Below are 18,892 nucleotides of genomic sequence, written 5' to 3'. Positions count from 1 at the left end.
TTTTCCCCTCTGCTACTATCGGGTGGTGCCTCGATCCTGTTCTTGATCCCGGCTCCTACCCCCAACTCTGTCCCTGATTTTGCACTTCAACCCCTCTCCTTCCCCTGCTTCCAGCTGTGCAGCCAGTTTGGCCTCTCCCCACCCCTCCCCTCTGATTGTTGCCCCCCCCTCTTGCCCCATAAGCAACAGGGAGCACATTGCTACACCAAGGGAGGCAGGACAAGGGCAGCAGCTGCAACTGAGCATTCTCAGTTCCAGTGATGCAGGGGTGCTGGAACAATTTGTATAGCCTATCACTCTCCTTCAATTTGTATCTATGGCCTTTCACATAAAAATACATATTCCCAAAGCCACCATATAAGAGGGAGATACTTGAACCATAATGGCCTTAGTTTATTGACCACTGGGGCAGGCTGCACGACTCTTTTTCCCTACCTAGAAGAAGTTTTAGGACTGTTTTCAGAGTTCCAACCTTCTTAACATTTGTTTTTGCCACTGCCTAGCAAAGGAACACCTGAAAGCAGGAGAGAAATTGATTTTAGTTCACTGAGCTCCTCCTAGCTGTAGTCTAGTGCACAGCACCAAAATTTGTCTGACAAAGCTAGTGTTAAATGCCAAGATCTTCTGCAGAAGTAGCTCTGTGGCATCTTGCCTTGCCAGTTCACACCCTAACAGGAAGTGAGGGTAGGGGAAGGACCGCAGCCGTAGCTGAGGCCATAGCACTGATCTCAGCTCTGATCAGTGGGGATCTCCTTCCTCTGACAGCGATCCCCCAGGAGTCTGGCTAAGCAGAATTGAGTCAACTTCTGACACGTTACAAAAATCCCTCTACAGTAGTAAAGATACTTATCTGCAAGAGGAAAGGAAAGAACTTCTTTCTGTTCTGTAAGCAGCTAGTGATTAGATGAGAGCACAGAGTTAGGTCTCAACATCACTTTTAAATAGTTAATGAGACCGTTTCTATTGACAGGTATGGAAAAAATATTAGGATGCTAGAGTCTTTAGTCAGTATCCCTTTTATTTAAGAAAAAGGCCTATTCCAAATAAATAACCGGTATCTTCAATTATAGTTTCAGACAGCTGCAGCGGCATAGGAGCCAGCAAACAGAGCTGTAAACAGGGGAGTTGGCTTCTTTCTGTACTATTACTTTAAAGAAAGAAATCTGTAAATGGAGAGTAAATTTGAAGAAAGGTCACATGAAACCAAAACTATAATTGAATTCCAAAAAGAATGAGAAGTTCATGGACGATAGCTAGGGATACAACCCCATGCTCCGAGTGTCCCTACTCTCTGATTGCCAGAAGCTGGGCCTGGCTGACAGGGGTTGATGGATCACTCGATAACTGCCCTGTTCATTCCCTTTGAAGCACCTGGCTAGATGGACCATTGGTCTGCCCCAGTATGGATGTTTTTATGAAGAATTTACAACATTCCACCTAGTGTCTGGCATCTTTAAATTTGTGTTTAAAGAGTAATACGCACTCTATGATGGCAGCTTGTAGGTAGGGATCTGAACAGTCTCTCTTGCTGTCTGCAGTTAAAGCCACAACTCACAATCCAAACCATACCACGCTTTGATGGTGACTATGTTCTTTAAGGGGAAACATTTAGCACTATGGAGAGGCTGAATAAGGAACCAGCTGCATATTCAGAAGAGCAAGTAATTTTGATGCTGCCAACTGCCTTGCCCTTGAAAATGGCTTCTGAAGCAAGCAAGAGCAATAATCCACCTCCTGTCTTTCTGCTTTACTCAAATGCAGTGGATTCCTACTACAAGTCCAGCTCAACAGAGGAAAGAAGTTGTAGTGAAAGTAACACCAGTTGCCTGAGAGGGGTCTATTTTCACTACAGAAATTTCAGTACAAACGTATGACATTTATCTCCTAACTTTTCCATGTTTTTCTTCCAATGTCTGTTAATTTGTAAACCATAGCCATCAGCCAGCATCAGTCATGTATCCTGCAAAAGGAAGATAAACAATTAAAATCAAAATAGTTATATACACCTCTACCCCTATATAATGCTGTCCTCGGGAGCCAAAAAAAATAATAAAAAAAAAAAAATCTTACTTATAGGTGAAACCGCGTTATATCGAACTTGCTTTGATCTGCCGGAGTGCACAGCCCCGCCTCCCCCGGAGCACTGCTTTACTGCATTATATCCGAATTCGTGTTCTATCGGGTCGCGTTATATCAGGGTAGAGGTGTACTTCAGTCTTACACACATCTTTCTTTAGACTTCAAAGTACTCATTTAAACTAAACTTTTCATCGGATGTATTGTCAGGAACAAATACTAGTTTTTGTATTATGTGAAACTGCATAGAACAAACATTTTAAACTCATTTCAGGTTAAAGCAGAGGCTATGGCATTTTCTTAGTGGCAAAATCTTAGAAAAAGCAGGAGAAAACATGCATTATGGATGTGTCAAGGCTAGGGTTAATTTGTCAGTAGAGTTCGTAATTGCAAGGGACAAACAACAAAAAAGTGACTGATGATGACGACAAGTGTTGATAATTATACAAGCTAACTAACGGAGAACTAGGCTATCCAGGAATCTGCTCTTCTCCCCACTATAAAAAAAAAGCTGAGTGGAAAAAACATTCCTCTAGAAGTTCCGCTCTGCACCAGGAATGGACACCTCTGTATATTTACATAAACAACATTTTTATAGCGCGATATTAGTTTCTTCAGTATCTAGTCACATTGAATATTGTTATTTAACAATGGACCATGTGAATGTTATGTAAGATACTGTATAGTCCTTATGAAGTCCACGTGAGCTTCTTTATGATACATACCAGTGGTCCCCAACCTTTTCTGTGGGGCAGGTGCCAGATGACTAGCCGCTGAGGACTGTGGCCGCCAGACAAGCAGCTACCGAAATGTCGCCATGAAGTGGCAACGTCAAGAGGTGTCGCCGCCGAAATGCCACCGTGAAGCAGCGTCATCAAGAGGCGTTGCCGCTGAAATTCGGCGGCATTTCGGCAGTAGCGCTTCTTGACGTTGCCGCTTCTCAGCGGCTGCTTTTTCGGCGGCCAGTAGGCAGGCGCACATGGATGCCATGGCGCCGGCAGGTACCGCGTTGGGGACCCCTATATATACTAAACACAATTAAGCTCTTCATGAAATATACTAAACGCAATTACTTTAGTTTACATACCTGTTTTAAAGCACCATGTACTGTAACTACACACTCAGAGCGCCGTATAATCCATCTGACGAACTAGCACATGCAATGCTGCCTCCTTATAAATGAAATCTTGTATTTGCTTATAATCTGGATTTATTTATTTATTTATTCACCCAAAGAACAACATATGATTTTCTCCTTCATTCTTAATAAGGGAATATGGAAGGCTACTGGGAGCACATCAAACCTGTCCTCTGCTCTCCACACTGGCTCAAAAGCAGCAGAAACTTGACTTGAAAAGGTGGGGGGCTGAGGTTTGGGCTCAGAGGGTACATCTACACAGGGTAAAGGGCTTGTAGCATGGCCGTGGCTGGCCCAAGTAGCTGACTCAGGCTTGGGGGGCTCAGGCTGCAGCCCAAGCTCTAGGACCTTCCCCCTTCGCAGGGCCCCAGCCCGAGCCCAAACATCAACACAGCAATTTTTCAGCTCCAGATCCCGAGCCCTGCGAACCCCGGTCAGCTGACCCAGGCCAGTCACCAGGTTTTTTTATTCCTGTGTGGACAATCCCAGAGAGAGCCTGGGCAGCAGGGCAGGAACTTACCTTAGCATGGCAGATTAAGGAAATGGTCAGGGCAGTGCCACTGGTCCTGCTTCCCTACCCTGGGCACCCTGAGCAACTGCTCGCCCAGCTCCCAGTCTTCTGCTCCAGAGAGGAAATGCCTGCCCCCCTGAAAGTGATGTGGCTTCGCCCAGCCCAGTTCCATTCCCTGCCTCCAGGTACGCCCTCTCCCCAGTGCCCAGGGTGCTGGGACACTGGAAGAGCAAAGCCTGGGCTGCCCTATTTCACACTCTCCCCAGGCCTAGGGAGATAAAAATCCCCAATGATGGAGATTGCACAAAGAGCAGATTGGACAAACTCCTGTCAGGGATGGTCTAGATAATATTTAGTCCTGCCTTGAGTGCAGGGGACTGGACTAGATGACCTCTCGAGGTCCCTTCCAGTTCTATGATTCTATGTACAGACACTTTTCCCAACCTATGTATTATATACTTTTTTTTTTTTAAACATTAGCTTGAATAAAAATTTGTGTGTGTGTTATGCCTATTACAAACAGGGGACACCGACATTCAAACTTTATATCATTCTAACATGGCTACTCAAAAGCAATAAACATTAAAACATTTAGCATATAAAAGGTTCAACACAATTGCTTATACTTACGTAGACAGGTGGGCAAAGATGGAACCCATGAATTGTTAGCTTCACATTTAACTGAACTGCTACCATTCAGAGTGTAGCCAGAATCACATTCAAATATTACGGTGTTTCCATTTGAATAGTCAGATCCAAACCCAGCCTGCTTTTTTCCATTTTTGACTTCTGGCTCTGGACACTTAACCACTGAAAATTAAAAGTGCCAGCATAAGAACGTTTTGCACAGGAAGCATTTAGTTGGGGGGCGGGTAAAGGAAAGAAGAAAAAGCCCTGATACACTTGACTACAGCAGGTATCAAAACATATTTTAAAATAAAGTTATACAACTTTGGATCTTTCCCTTTAATAAGATGTTCATCTACATATAGCACAGCACCCAACTTGTATGGCTATCAGGCCCCTTCCCCGCCCCCCCCAGTAAACTGCACGAGTTAAACATCATTGTATGAAGCCATCAGGAATTTGGGTCAAGCTATAAGAGATCTACATACAATGACATTCTGGAACTGAACTTCCCTGCTTTTGGGGGAGTTAATATTAAGTAGTGAGGTGACCAACCTGCCTAATGCCTCTGAAAAAGCCTCACTCCCAGGTGTTAGGCTGGGTAACTCAGCAAGAATAAAACCCAAGTTGTTGCAGCTGCTTGAATACCAAGTACATAAATGCATTGTTAGCTAAATGCAATAGTGTGCGTGAGCACTGCAGTCACCAAAATGAGGATTGTATAATGACCTTTATTTCCCCCTCCTAAGAACTTTATGGCTGCGATATGAACTCACAAAAGCAGGAGCCTTCACTGCCAAGGAGCCCTCCCAGAGAGTTCTGAAAAATATGGTTTCCAAACAATCCTGCTTGTAATCTCTCCTTTAGCACTTGAATAGTAGGGTACTGGCATAAAAGCAAAACCTTAGTTTAAGAGTTTATCTCCACCTAAAAAAAATCAACTGTTTGTGACATGAGAATTAACTGCAATCTTAGAACACTGAAGGGAGACAAAAAATACAGGATGTATTAGGGGCAAAATGGTTTCCAGGAATGATTTATGAAGTGTCCGTCATTCTTTAGTTTTCCAACAGTAACTAGTTTTCATGATACGAATTTAAGGGGACTAAGCATTAACTGAATTTCCTCAGGTTTATGGGTTTACTTAGCAATGAAAATATAGTTTTTCCTAGGAGGAGATAGTAGAATAAGAAGGGGATAAAAAACAGATGCTACTAACCTTTGCATTCAGGGGCAGGCCCACTCCATTCTCCATTGACATTATCTTTTGTTATACAATAAATGGAGGCCTCTCCAACAAGAGAGAAGCCCTGGTTACATCTGTAAGTTACTGCTGAGCCAAAGGAAAACTCTTGTCCACTCTGACCATTATGGGCTCCATGGGTAATATCAGGAGGTGGAAGACAAGGTATTGCTGAAGCAAAATATGTCAACATGAAAATTAAAGTTTACATTGAAGGTGAACTGAAGAGAGTTTTCACTAAGAAAGTCGTCTCAAATCCCCCCAAAAAGCTATTTAGCCATTTGGAAGTGTACTTAACATTGCATTTTAACATTTGAAGCAATACCCCTTTCAGATTCTGAAGGTTTTTCTACTTTTAGGCTCAACCCAACTCAGTACGTCCATTGCTCAAAGAGGATGCTCTATAAAACACCAGCTCTGGATGATGACCTTAACAGAGCATGCTCAGGGAGCCAGAACCTCTTGCCAGGCATCTCTAGAGGTAGTATTGTTCCACAACAGAAAACTAAGCTAGGACATTTCTTGTAGCAGCAGCTGATTCTAGACTGGACATCAGCAGCATGATTGACAGACCAAGCCCAGAAAGCATTCAAGAGATCAAATTAAGGTAGAGGCAAATTAATTGTGATTCACTCCAAAAGAGCCTCAGATTTTAAGTGGATAATCAGATTTGGGAAGGGTCAAAACTTCTTGAAGTCATTATCATGCCTTTTATTTAGTGAACAGCAGGATTACACAGATGCAATAGCAAAGAGGAACCATGAGGCCTGTTGGATTATGAATATTAAACAGTGCCAGGTGAACAATCTAAAAGGTACTTTTTAAAAAAAAATTGATTCCGTAGGAGTCATCCAAACACCATTGTGAACCACAGTATGATTTCATTCCTCCCCCCAACAAAACTGGCATTTGGATTAAATGTCAAAGTAAGAATAGACTGACTCCTCTGAAGCACCAGCTATGCTGCATCATCGCCAGACATGAACTGTTCCTAAAACCATTAAATTAGTTTACCTTGGCAAAAGTGGAACCTCCTTATCCCGGTCAACTCCATTTCCCAGAAGCACACATTGGCCTAATGTTAACTTGGGTTGCAAACCACAGCACAAGTTGGCAAACAGGTCTGTCTCAAAGGAATGTGTGCTCTGCTTAATTTGCTTTTAAGCAGTAAGCAGTCATCAAGCAGGAAGAAAAAAACCTCAAAAAGTGAGGAAAAGCAGCAGGGAAGAGCTTTCCCTACAGACTTTTTGTCAACTGGGAATGGTTTTCAAAGGGGCAGGACTGAAACTATAAAAAAGGAGGGTGTAACGATGCTGACTTTTGTGGGACCCAACTGAGAGTGCCAATTAGGGACAAATTGCTTAGAGCAGGGCAGTTACAGCCCAAGGCTAGGGTTCCTTTGCACACCAAGGCAAACCAAACCAGCCAAACTGAGAAGACTTCGGCTTTACCCCACTGGCTAACCATAAGTCACACAAGCAATTCCCTTAGACACTCCAGTTTCCCAATTTCCCCACCAGTGCCACTCGTTATGGGGACGAATGGTTATGAAAACCAAGACCCCAGTAAAAGAAAAGAGGCTCTCTGGATCCCGAAGGACCAAGCCCCAGACCCAGGTCAATATACAAATCAGATCTTACCCACGAATCAGGCCTTGCCCCTGGGCAGAAGCGCTCTGGGGGCACAAGGCTAGGAGAGATGCCGTGCAGCCAGTAAGGAGGCGCTACGCCCCAGGGGCCGGGCGGGGGGTACCTGTGGCTGCCGCGGGAGCACACCTCGCCCCTCCCGCAGCCCGGGCTGAGGGGCTGGATGGGGGCGGGGCCAGGCCCTAGGGAGACTGAAGGGGCGGCCCCGCTTGAGCAAGAGGACGGGGAGAGCCCGGGGGAGCCGCTGAGGCTCCGCTCCCCGCCCGGCAGACTTGGGGGGAGACCGAGGGGACTCTGTGCCCGGCCCCCCCTCGCCGCGAGCCCCGCGCAGGGGCAGCAGGAGCCCCCGGGCACCCGGCGGGCAGCGCGGACCCGACCCCATGGCGGCGCCGGCGGAAGGAATCGCGAGGCGAAGGCCACCTGGGCAACGGAACCGCGGCCCCTGATTCAGCAACCGGCGCCCACCTGTGACTGCTTAGGGCGCCAAGTGAGCCAGCGGGGGCGGGGCCAGCAGCAGAAGGGGCGGGTCTGAAGGCTGCGGGGCGGGGCCTGTGTCGCTGCTGGGCGCTCGCGCGCTGTCCGGGCAGCAGGTGCTGCCTGAGCCGGGGGAGGGGCTGCGGGTTCAGCCCAGCGATCGGCGCTCGCTCCACCCCTTCCGGGCGCGGGCTGCGGCGGCGCGAGCGCAGGGGCCTTCTCGCGGTAGCAGCGCGGAGCGCTCATGCTCGGGTTCGCTGCGGGCTAGTGTCCTTGTTTCAGTCGGTGCAACCCCGCTCGGCCGCCGGGAGCAGCCCCTGGAGTGGGGAAGGGTCAGGCTGACCCCAGAGCCCACCCTTACCTGGGCTGGAGAGGGCGGAAGCGCCCCCCGGCGCAGGCTGGGAGATGTAGTTCCTGACTCTCCCGGGAGAGGAAGTGACGTTGGGCAGGGGGATCTGACGAACCGGGCTGCGAACGCGCCTGGGGCGCTGCGGCTCTGCCTGGCTCGTGCGGGGCCGTTGGAGTCTCTCCCGGGGCCGGAGAAGAGTTTTGTGTCTCCCGGATCTGGGCATGCGCAGATCCGGGGGGAGGGGGGAAGAGTCCCGCATGCGCAGAGGCAGCGCTCACCCGGTGCTGCTCGCTGGCGCTAGATAGCACGTTTCTCCACGTAGCAATTTCACATATATTATAGTTCAAGAAGCTGCTACCTGTCGGCATTTGCTACATCAGGTAGCAGTTTAATACAATAGCAGCTTCTAACATCTATAAGTATCGGAATGTGCTGCCGGTAGCACATTCCTAGAGGAGCAGTATCCTTCACTACAGCCCCAGTGTCCGTGGGGAGGGACCCGGCATCTCGCAGCGCCGGGATCTGCTCCCTGGGGGCAGCGCCCGCGGGGGGCTTGGAGCTGCTGTCCCCGCAGGAGCCCAACGCCCCCGGGCCCGGCCAGGCTCTGCCCTGGGGCCCCACGGGGGATCCCGGGGGGAGGGGACCAGCCCACTGGGGTCCCTGAGTGGGGCTGGGCGGGGGCTGTCGGGCGGGGGTGGGGGGGGGGGAAGACCTGGGAAAGGGGCGGATGGAAAATGTCTGTGCAGCCCGGACATGGCCGGGGGAGGAGAAGAGCAGGTGACCCCCGAGGAGCGGGGGGAGAAAGGGGGGGAAGGGCTGAGATCCCCTCGGATTTACCGCTGCCCCCTCCCGTGGGGACCCCCCATCCTCTCCAGCCCTGCCCCCTTTCTCCCTAGAGAGCAACGAGCAACATCCAGGGTGACCCCCCCCCCTTTTCCCTCAAATCCCTGAGAAGGTCTCTGTTCCCCTCCCCCGATTGTGCCCCATTTTCTCTCCAGTTAGCCAATGGCCAGTTCAAATCTCAGGTTTCGGCTGTTTCCCCCCATTTTTACCTGCAGTGATTTGTCCTTGTTTAGGTGGGAAATCGTTCCCCTGAGTGATTTCTGAACTGGGAAGAGGGTTAATGGGCAGAGGCTGGGAGAGTCCTGAGACAGGGATACCTCTGGGCTGGGGGGCCACTCTCTGCTGGCAACAGGGCATGGAAAGGCCCAGGAAGGGAAGGGAGGAGCAAGCGCCCCCCATGGAGACGGCCCAGCCCCAGGTTTCCCAGTTCCAGCTACTTCCCCCTCCCCCACCCTGCCCAACCCAGCAGCTTCCCCCCCCCCCCGATAGTCACATTCCCAGACCCCACTGCCAGCCCCTACCCACAGCTAGTGACCTTCTGACTCCAGCTCCACTCCTTTCTCCTGTGAAAGTGACATCAACCAGGGCTCCCTGTGGGCCATGTGAATGTGAGGCAAGAAGAATTCATCCCATTCTGTTGTTGATTGAATATCACTGTTTAATCCCCTCAAATTTCTCCTCTTTTCTCTTGAACTGTTGAATGGTGACATAAAAACTACCACAATGTTGGTGCTTCTCTCTTATGTTGGCAAATATTTAGTTTGCGCCCCATTTTCTCCTCAGTTCTGAAATACTGATATCAAGTTCTTGACAATCTTCCTGCTTTTCTCTCCAGGTGTCTGACTGAGATCAGGTTTCAAAGTAGCAGCCATGTTAGTTTGTATCCGCAAAAAGAACAGGAGTACTTGTGGCACCTTAGAGACTAACAAATTTATTTCAGCATAAGCTTTCGTGGGCTACAGCTCACTTCTTCAGATGCATAGAGTGAAACACACAGACAGAAGATATTTATACATACAGAGAACATGAACAAAAAAACTTCAAAAACAGATTTCAAAGAGAGACTGCTGAACTCGAATTAATATGCAAATTAGACACAATTAACTTAGGTCTAAACAGAGACTGGGAATGGTTGGGTCATTACACTAATTGAATTTTTTCCCCCCCATGTTAAATTCTCCTCACACCTTCTATGGGTCATCTCGATTATCACTTCAAAGTTTTTTCTTCTGCTGCTACTGATAGCTCATCTCAATTGATTGGCCTCTTACAATTGGTATGCGTATTTCCACCTTTTCATGTTCTCTGTATGTATAAATATCTTCTGTCTGTGTGTTTCACTCTATGCATCTGAAGAAGTGAGCTGTAGCCCACGAAAGCTTATGCTGAAATAAATTTGTTAGTCTCTAAGGTGCCACAAGTACTCCTGTTCTTTTTGACTGAGATCAGGGATCTTATCATACTGAGCATGGCTCAGGCCTTGCCTGAGATCAGGTTCCCCCAGTGTGCCAGGCACTGCACAACCCCTGACCGAGTTTGGGGTAATCGTTGTGCCAGGAAGTGCAGAGACCCCTACAGAGAGCAGGGACCTTGTTGTGCCGGGTGCTACAGTGACCCTGACTGAGCTCCGGGCCCCTGTTGTGCCAGGCCCTGCAAAGAAACCAAGTGAAATCAGGCTCCCATTGTGCCAGGTGCTGCAGAGACGGGAAACAAAATCAGGGACCTTGTTGTTCCTGGAGCTGCAGAGACCCCAACTGAGATCTGGACCCTATTCTGCCAGGTAAAACTGAGACCTGGACTGAGATCACAGTCCCCCTTATGCCAGGCAGCGCACGACTGCTGCCCAGATCGCTGCCTCCATTTTGCTGGGCACTTCAGAGACCCCGACTGAGATCTGTGTCCCCGTTGGGCCTGGCCCTGCACTGACCCCGACCAAGAACATGCCCCATCACTATTGGGCACTGCACAGACCGTGACAGAGATCCTGCCCCCACATTTTGCCAGGTACTGCAGGGATCCCAACCAAAATCAGGGATCCTGTAATGCCGGGCGTTGCAGTGCCCCGGACTGAGGTCAGGCCCCCTGTTGTGCAGGGCACTGCACAGACATTGATCAAGATCAGGGTCCTCATTGTGACTGGTGCTGAATAGACACCAAGAGTATCTCTACCCTGCCATTAAAAACCCACAGCTGGCCCATGCCAGCTGACTCAGGCTCACAGGGCTCAGGCGAAGGGGCTGTTTAATTGCAGTGTAGATGTCTGGGCTCGGGCTGGGGCCAGGCTGTAGGACCCTGCGAGGTGGGAGGGTGCCAGATCTTGAGCTGCAGCCCAAGCCAGAACATCGATACCACAATTAAACAGCCCTGCAGCCTGAGCTGTGAGCCCAAGTCAGTGGGCACGGGCCAGCCACCGGTGTCTCACTGCAGTGTAGACATGCCCACAGTGACAGAGAGACCTTGCCACAAAAAGCTCAAAGGCTAAATAGGCAAATGGTGGGAGGCTACTCTCCATTTTACAGATGGGGAAACTGAGGCTCAGAGAACTGAAGTAATTTGCTCAAGTTTGCACGGAGAATTTGGGTCAAAACTGGGAACTGAATCCAGATTGTTTGAATTCTTGCCTCTCCCCTTAACCCCAAGCCCAGCATGTGTGTGTACAGCATTGTTTTGGTCTGTGTTTGCATTGCATTGGTTTCCAAGGGAGGTTGTGGAATTTCGTTCATTGGAGGCTTTTAAGACCAGGTTAGAGATACACCAGTCTGGGAATATCTAGGCATACTTGGTCCTGCCTCATCACAGGAGGCTTAAGTAGACGACCTCTCAAGGTCCCTTCCATGCCTACATTGAAATAATTCTCTTTTGTGCTGTGTCCTTGTGACGGGTTGGATCAGAGAAACCCCTTTGGGACTGCCACCTGATGTGCTGGGACTACCTCTGAGCCTGTTTTCCCTGGCAGCTTGGGACTTCAGAACCTTGCCTTGTTTGAGCCAGACACGCTTGCCTGCTGCAAACACAGATCCAAGTCTAAACCACATCCCCCACAAGCTGCAGGCTTAACTGAAAATGGCTTAAGAAGTATTCCTGTCTCCCGCACTCAGATACCCAACTCCCAATGGGGTCCAAACCCCAAATAAATCTTTTACCCTGTATAAAGCTTATACAGGGTAAACTCAAATTGTTCGCCCTCTATAACACTGATAGAGATGCACAGCTGTTCGTCCCCCCAGGTATTAATACATACTCGGGGTTAATTGATAAGTAAAAAGTGATTTTATTAAATACAGAAAGTAGGATTTAAGTGGTTCCAAGTAGTAACAGACAGAACAAAGTGAATTACCAAGCAAAATAAAATGAAACATGCAAGTCTATGCCTAATACAGTAGAAATTAAATGCAGGTAAATCTCACCCTCAGAGATGTTCCAATGAGCTTCTTTGACAGACTAGCCTACTTCTAGTCTGGGTTCAGCAATCACTCACACCCCTGTAGTTACATAATTGATTCCTTGAGGGCCTGCTCCATGATTTTTCCAGGGACTGAGGTGAGGCTGACTGGCCTGTAGTTCCCTGGATCCTCCTCCTTCCCTTTTTTAAAGATGGGCACTACATTAGCCTTTTTCCAGTCATCCGGGACCTCCCCCGATCGCCATGAGTTTTCAAAGGTAATGGCCAATGGCTCTGCAATCACATTCGCCAACTCCTTTAGCACCCTCGGATGCAGCGCATCCAGCCCCATGGACTTGTACTCATCCAGCTTTTCTAAATAGTCCTGAACCACTTCTTTCTCCACAGAGAGCTGGTCACCTCCTCCCCATACTGTGCTGTTCAGTGCAGTAGTCTGGGAGCTGACCTTGTCTGTGAAGACAGAGGCAAAAAAAGCATTGAGTACATTAGCTTTTTCCACATCCTCTGTCACTAGGTTGCCTCTCACATTCAGCAAGGGGCCCACGCTTTCCTTGACCACCTTCTTGTTGCTAACATACCCGAAGAAACCCTTCTTGTTACTCTTAACATCTCTTGCTAGCTGCAACTCCAAGTGTGATTTGGCCTTCCTGATTTCACTCCTGCATGCCTGAGCAATATTTTTATACTCCTCCCTGGTCATTTGTCCAATCTTCCACTTCTTGTAAGCTTCTTTTTTGTGTTTAAGATCAGCAAGGATTTCACTGTTAAGCCAAGCCGGTCGCCTGCCACATTTACTATTCTTTCTACACATCGGGATGATTTGTTCCTGCAACCTCAATAAGGATTCTTTAAAATACAGCCAGCTCTCCTGGACTCCTTTCCCCCTCATGTTATTCTCCCAGGGGATCCTGCCCATCAGTTCCCTGAGGGAGTCAAAGTCTGCTTTTCTGAAGTCCAGGGTCTGTATTCTGCTGCTCTCCTTTCTTCCTTGTATCAGGATCCTGAACTCGACCATCTCATGGTCACTGCCTCCCAGGTTCCTATCCACTTTTGCTTCCCCTACTAATTCTTCCCAGTTTGTGAGCAGCAGGTCAAGAAGAGCTCTGCCCCTAGTTGGTTCCTCCAGCACTTGCACTAGGAAATTGTCCCCTACACTTTCCAAAAACTTCCTGGCTTGTCTGTGCACTGCTGTATTGCTCTCCCAGCAGATATCGGGGTGATTGAAGTCCCCCATGAGAACCAGGGCCTGCGATCTAGTAACTTCTGTTAGTTGCCTGAAGAAAGTCTCGTCCACCTCATCCCCCTGGTCTGGGGGACAAATGAAATGCATACACTCAGCGAATTCATCGGAGAGAGTTTAGGGCTATAAAAATGTGGGCAACTATTCTATCTAATGCCTTCCTTTGTGGATTTTAGGCGTGATCAACACAGGGGCATGCACTGAGCCACAGTGTCATACCCTAATGTTATAGAAAGGTCAGGACATCTCCCACTTAATGCAAAGGAAAGAGAAAAAACAGAAAAAGGAAAAATAAGATACTAAAATGAGAAGGGGTTGGAACTCTCTAGCTCCTTCAGCCTTTGGACTTGTGTGGTAGGAGCAGTAGCTGTAGTCAAGGAACCAAGTGATGGGGTAGCTGGCCCAGTACTCCCCACTAGCAGGTTTTATTGGGCAGAGAATACAGGCATACCCTGTCATTGATGATGTGAGCTCCTTCCCAGGGGGGACCAGTCTCTCTTAGACCCCCTGGTGACCTGAAAGGAGAAGGACTTAAGCCTTTCCCTTGGTGTTTGTGGATGACGATTCCAGCTTATCCCAATTTATGGTGACTCCTCTGAGATCTTCCAGGTAAATCTGATATGAACTATGCCTTGGATACAGACAACATGACCAGTTGAGGTGTGTCTGAGTTAACGACTTGAGACTGTCAAAATAGGCTCAATTGAAATGATTTAATCTAAAATTATTAATCCGAGATTAATACAGCACTATACAGAATACAGAAATAAATAGCTCCATTACTGCCCTTTGTTATCAGATTAAGAGTTGGATCTGTGTCTCTCCTGCACCTGCGCAGTTTTCATCCCCCCAACTAAGTTCCCACATTGGTATCATAGTATAGGGTTTCAGACAAAGGAAACCTAGTTGCCAAGAATATTCTCCCAGAAACATATGTTCTGGTGTCATTTCTGTCCATTCTCAGTTTACCCGACTCATGGGAGAAGGCATGATTATTTACAGCTGAGAGGACTAACAATTCTTCAAGTTAATATCTCTCAGTGGGTCTTTCTTCCATGTTGATTTCCCCAACAGAAAACATCTGCTATAATAATAATCTCTTATTAGTGTCCCTAATCTATATATGCCTATGTTAGTATTTTATATATATGTTAAGGAGATGGTTTCCAAGAATATCAAGAGTTTTACAGACATGAAGGCACCCTAGAGTTATTAAATACAGCATGATGAATAAATTCCTGAATAGGGTTACACATTGATCAAGACCTGTATTCTGGGGCTTCGAATTCAGACATACTCTTTGTTGAAGAGAAAATATATATATAAAATACAGAACTAATGGTATGACTATCACTAACAAGAACTAACACCAGTCCTGTTGGAATGAGGCAGACTTTGGGCTGTCAGTTTGGAAAAGTCTCCTTTAACTCAGCAGTTTTCCTAAAATAGCAGTTGTTGGAAAAACATCAATTGTGGATGTGCGAACCCCAAAGATACATCAAACAAAAAAAGAAAGAAAAAAAGTAAAAGAAAAACAATGTGTGTTTTGAGTTGATTCCATAACCTGGTCTGAGGGTTAAATACCCTTCCTCTAAGAGCTATCATCCTCAAAAGGAAAAGGAATCTCAGCACCAAAAAAAAAAAAAAAAATGGGTTGCAGGAATTTTTAAAAGATAAAATACTCACTGTGTCATGCATCCATCACAATCCTTATTAATAAGTGTGTGTATCTCATGACACATCTCACGTCTTTCCTTTGCAAACAAGAGAAGGTGGGAACTCCATGATCCTTAAAATCTAACTAGGGAAAAGGTCACATAAATTGTGTCCTTAAGTTGTTTTCCTCTTTACAGATATTTACTTTAGCACTTATCCAAATGAATTCCATCTGAAATACAAATAATTAAATTCTCTATGGAGTTTGTGTTCTCAGTTCCATTACTTCATTAACATATTTCCCCACCCCAAGCTTTGGAGTAAGGTTTGATGTCAGAACTCCTTTGTCCAAGGGGGATAAATTATCGCAAATAAACTTTTCAGCATTAACCACCATTGCCTATTTTGGTAACAAAGGAAAAAACAACAACATATACTTCAGTTTTCCAATATAATTCAGGCTATCACATCATTAGCGTCTTACTCTTTAACAAATAAATTCATGTATAATTTCTTTTTCATTGGTACCAGTGACACACCTAAAGATTGCAAAATCTTATACGATGAGATAACTGGCTCTGTGGATATGAGGAAAGCGGTGGATGTGATATACCTTGACTTTAGCAAAGCTTTTGATACGCTCTCCCACAGTATTCTTGCCAGCAAGTTAAAAAAGTATGGATTGGATGAATGGACTATAAGGTGGATAGAAAGCTGGCTAGATAGTCAGGTTCAATGGGTAGTGATCAATGGCTCCACGTCTAGTTGGCAGGTGGTATCAAGCAAAGTGCCCCAGAGGTCAGTCCTTGGGCCGGTTTTGTTCAACATCTTCATTAATGATCTGGATGATGGGATGGCACCAGTAGCAAGTTCACGGATGATACTAAACTGGGGGGAGAGGTAGATACGCTAGAGGGGAGGGATAGGGTCCAGAGTGACCTAGACAAATTGGAGGATTGGGCCAAAAGTAATCTGATGAAGTTCAATATAGACAAGTGCAGAGTCCTGCACTTAGGACGGAAGAATCCCATGAACTGCTACAGGCTGGGAACCAACTCGCTAAGCAGCAGTTCTGCAGAAAAGGACCTGGGGATTACAGTGGTAGAGAAGCTGGATATGAGTCAACAGTGTGCCCTTGTTGCCAAGAAGGCTAACAGCATATTGGGCTGCATGAGTAGGAGCGTTGCCAGCAGATCAAGGGAAGTGATTAGTCCCCTCTATTCAGCACTGGTGAGGCCACATCTGGAGTATTGCGTCCAGTGGAGGGCAATGAAAATGATGAGGGGACTGGAGCACATGACTTATGAGGAGAGGCTGAAGGAACTGGGCTTATTTAGTCTGCAGAAGAGAAGAGTGAGGGGGGATTTGATAGCAGCCTGCAACTACCTGAAGGGAGATTCCAAAGAGGATGGAGCTCGGCTGTTCTCAGTGGTGGCAGATGACAGAACAAGGAGCAAGGGTTTTAAGTTGCAGTGGGGGAGGTCTAGGCTGGACATTAGGAAACACTATTTCACTAGGAGGGTGGTGAAGCACTGGAATGGGTTACCTAGGGAGGTGGTGGAATCTTCATCCTTAGCGGTTTTTGAGGCCTAGCTTGACAAAGCCCTGGCTGGGATGATTTAGTTGGGGTTAGTCCTGCTTTGAGCAGGGGGTTGGATTAGATGACCTCCTGAGATCTCTTCAAACCCTAATCTTCTATGATTCTATGATATGTGTTGGTCTCAACTGGGATTTCAAAGGAAACTAAGTGAGCCATTACGGTTTACCCCAATATAGGTGCATTCCACTTCTGATAGTTCATTTATCTCTGGGTCTTCTGCCATAAGTGTTAGTAGAAAGGGTCTCCTAGGAGGGCAGGTTTGCATAATGATAAAAAACACCTGTACTTTTTTTCCACACTTTGTAATCTTCCGAAGTAGCAGGAGGTGGAGGAGAAGTGGTCCAAATGCATAGGACACAAGAGCAAAACTAAGAGACAAAAGCATAGAATCAGGGGACAAGATCTGTAAATACTACAGTCTGAACTCTGGGCCAGACCCATTCATTCCTTCATTGGTTACCATCCCTTCCACAGCACGAAAGTCCTTGGTGTCCGACAAGGCAGCCAGACTGGGATCCATGGGGAAGGAATGTCCTTTGAAGGCATCAACTTTCTCACTTTGCCTCGTGGAACTTTGGATCCAAATGTTAGAGGACAATTGTTCCCAATCTAACCCTAGCATCCTTTGGGGCGGTAATCAGTGCCACTGTACTAGGCAGTGGTGTTCCAAAAACAGTTTTACCTGGGTCCTAGTGCACCAAAACTTCTTCTCTGGGATGAAAATGAACAAGTGCATGCCTGTTATTTCTACCTGAGTCTTGCAAATCCTTCACCTGGGTCAGGGTAAATTTACACTTCTCTGTGGTAGAATCCTTTACCAGACCACCCAAAATCTGAATACTTTTAGTGAAGAATGGCCTCTCAAACATGCCCAGTTAATTTCTTTAAGATGGTGTCATAGATTTAAATTAGGAACTAGATTACAGGCCTGGATCCAAGTCTCACTAAGTTACCAGAGGTGGGTTTCTATTAGAAAATAGTTATTTTTCTGCAACTGTCTCACATTCAACACTGATTTCATTTTATACACAATTGCAGCAACTACAAAGGGTGAGTTCAGCAAAGCACTACTTCTCTTTCCTCCACACCTGCGTAGTTCGGGACAGCATGTCCTAATTCACAAGATTAGCCAGGTGAGATCTTCAGGAGTAACCTCCTGTAGGGCCTGGGACACAACCAGTTTGAGAACCAAATACAAGGGGATTTGGCACAGTTCCATGTCGCTTACGCTCCATGGATCGTTTGAGACAATATTGACCTAAACAATTGAACACCCCTGTGATGATCTGCACTTGCTTCAGTTAGTTGCACAGTTTGGAGTCTGCTGTAGATCATGATTTCAGAGCAGAGAATTAAACACACTGCTATGTCTTTGTTAGCATGTCCAATAACTTGGAGTATTCTCTCCTGTTGACTGAACTGCATTTGGACTTTCTCCATGTCATCATGACAGGGTGGGAAAATAGCAAAAACAAAAGAAAAAAAATAAAGTCTTTTTTACCATTTGGCTCAAAGTCCCCAGGAAATCTGTTGCATTCAGTCAAACAAAACTGATATCCAGTTATGTAACCAAACGGCCTTCTGGAAGGAGAGAAAAACCCACCTCTCACCTAGGGGAAAGAATCTTTTGGTTCCACAGAAAGTTAAATTCCAGAGCAGGACACCCCTGATGACTCAGAATCAGGACAACAGATACTCCCATCATCTTCTCCTCTCATCCTTTAAAACCTGCTTCGAGATAATATGGAGATATACCTATCTCATAGAACTGGAAGGGACCTTGAAAAGTCATCGAGTCCAGCCCCCTGCCTTTACTAGCAGGACCAAGTACTGATTTTTTGCTCCAGATCCCTAGGTGGCCCCCTCAAGGATTGAACTCACAACCCTGGGTTTAGCAGGCCAATGCTCAAACCACTGAGCTATTCCTCCCACTCCATGCTCTCTCACAGTTACTGAGTCATGTGATTTAGGAATGTTTTAGCATCATAATGGGAAAAAACAACCAGCCTTCCCATCCAAAAACAATCCCAACTCAGAAGGAAAAAGACAAGAAGTGGCTTTGCCTATAGATGAAAAATGGTGTTTA

General features: G+C 46.8%; 1 protein-coding gene and 1 long non-coding RNA gene across 2 annotated transcripts in view; one reads left to right on the top strand and one right to left on the bottom strand.

Annotated features, from left to right (window-relative positions):
• LOC135889362 (zinc finger protein 208-like) overlaps positions 1-18,892 on the top strand; it is a 510,343-nt gene that overhangs the window by 76,717 nt on the left and 414,734 nt on the right. The gene's annotated exons all lie outside the window — the stretch shown is intronic.
• On the bottom strand, positions 1,001-7,770 carry LOC135889402 (uncharacterized). Its single transcript, XR_010561926.1, has 4 exons — positions 7,707-7,770; positions 5,572-5,766; positions 4,356-4,535; positions 1,001-1,960 (listed from the first exon to the last, which is right to left on the bottom strand). It is a non-coding gene; the product is annotated as an uncharacterized LOC135889402 (long non-coding RNA).

Source organism: Emys orbicularis, chromosome 15 (assembly GCF_028017835.1).
Source record: "Emys orbicularis isolate rEmyOrb1 chromosome 15, rEmyOrb1.hap1, whole genome shotgun sequence".
In the NCBI taxonomy this organism is placed as follows: domain Eukaryota; kingdom Metazoa; phylum Chordata; order Testudines; family Emydidae; genus Emys; species Emys orbicularis.
The sequence above is the reverse complement of the archived record's forward strand: the minus strand, read 5'-3'. Positions and strand labels throughout refer to the sequence as shown.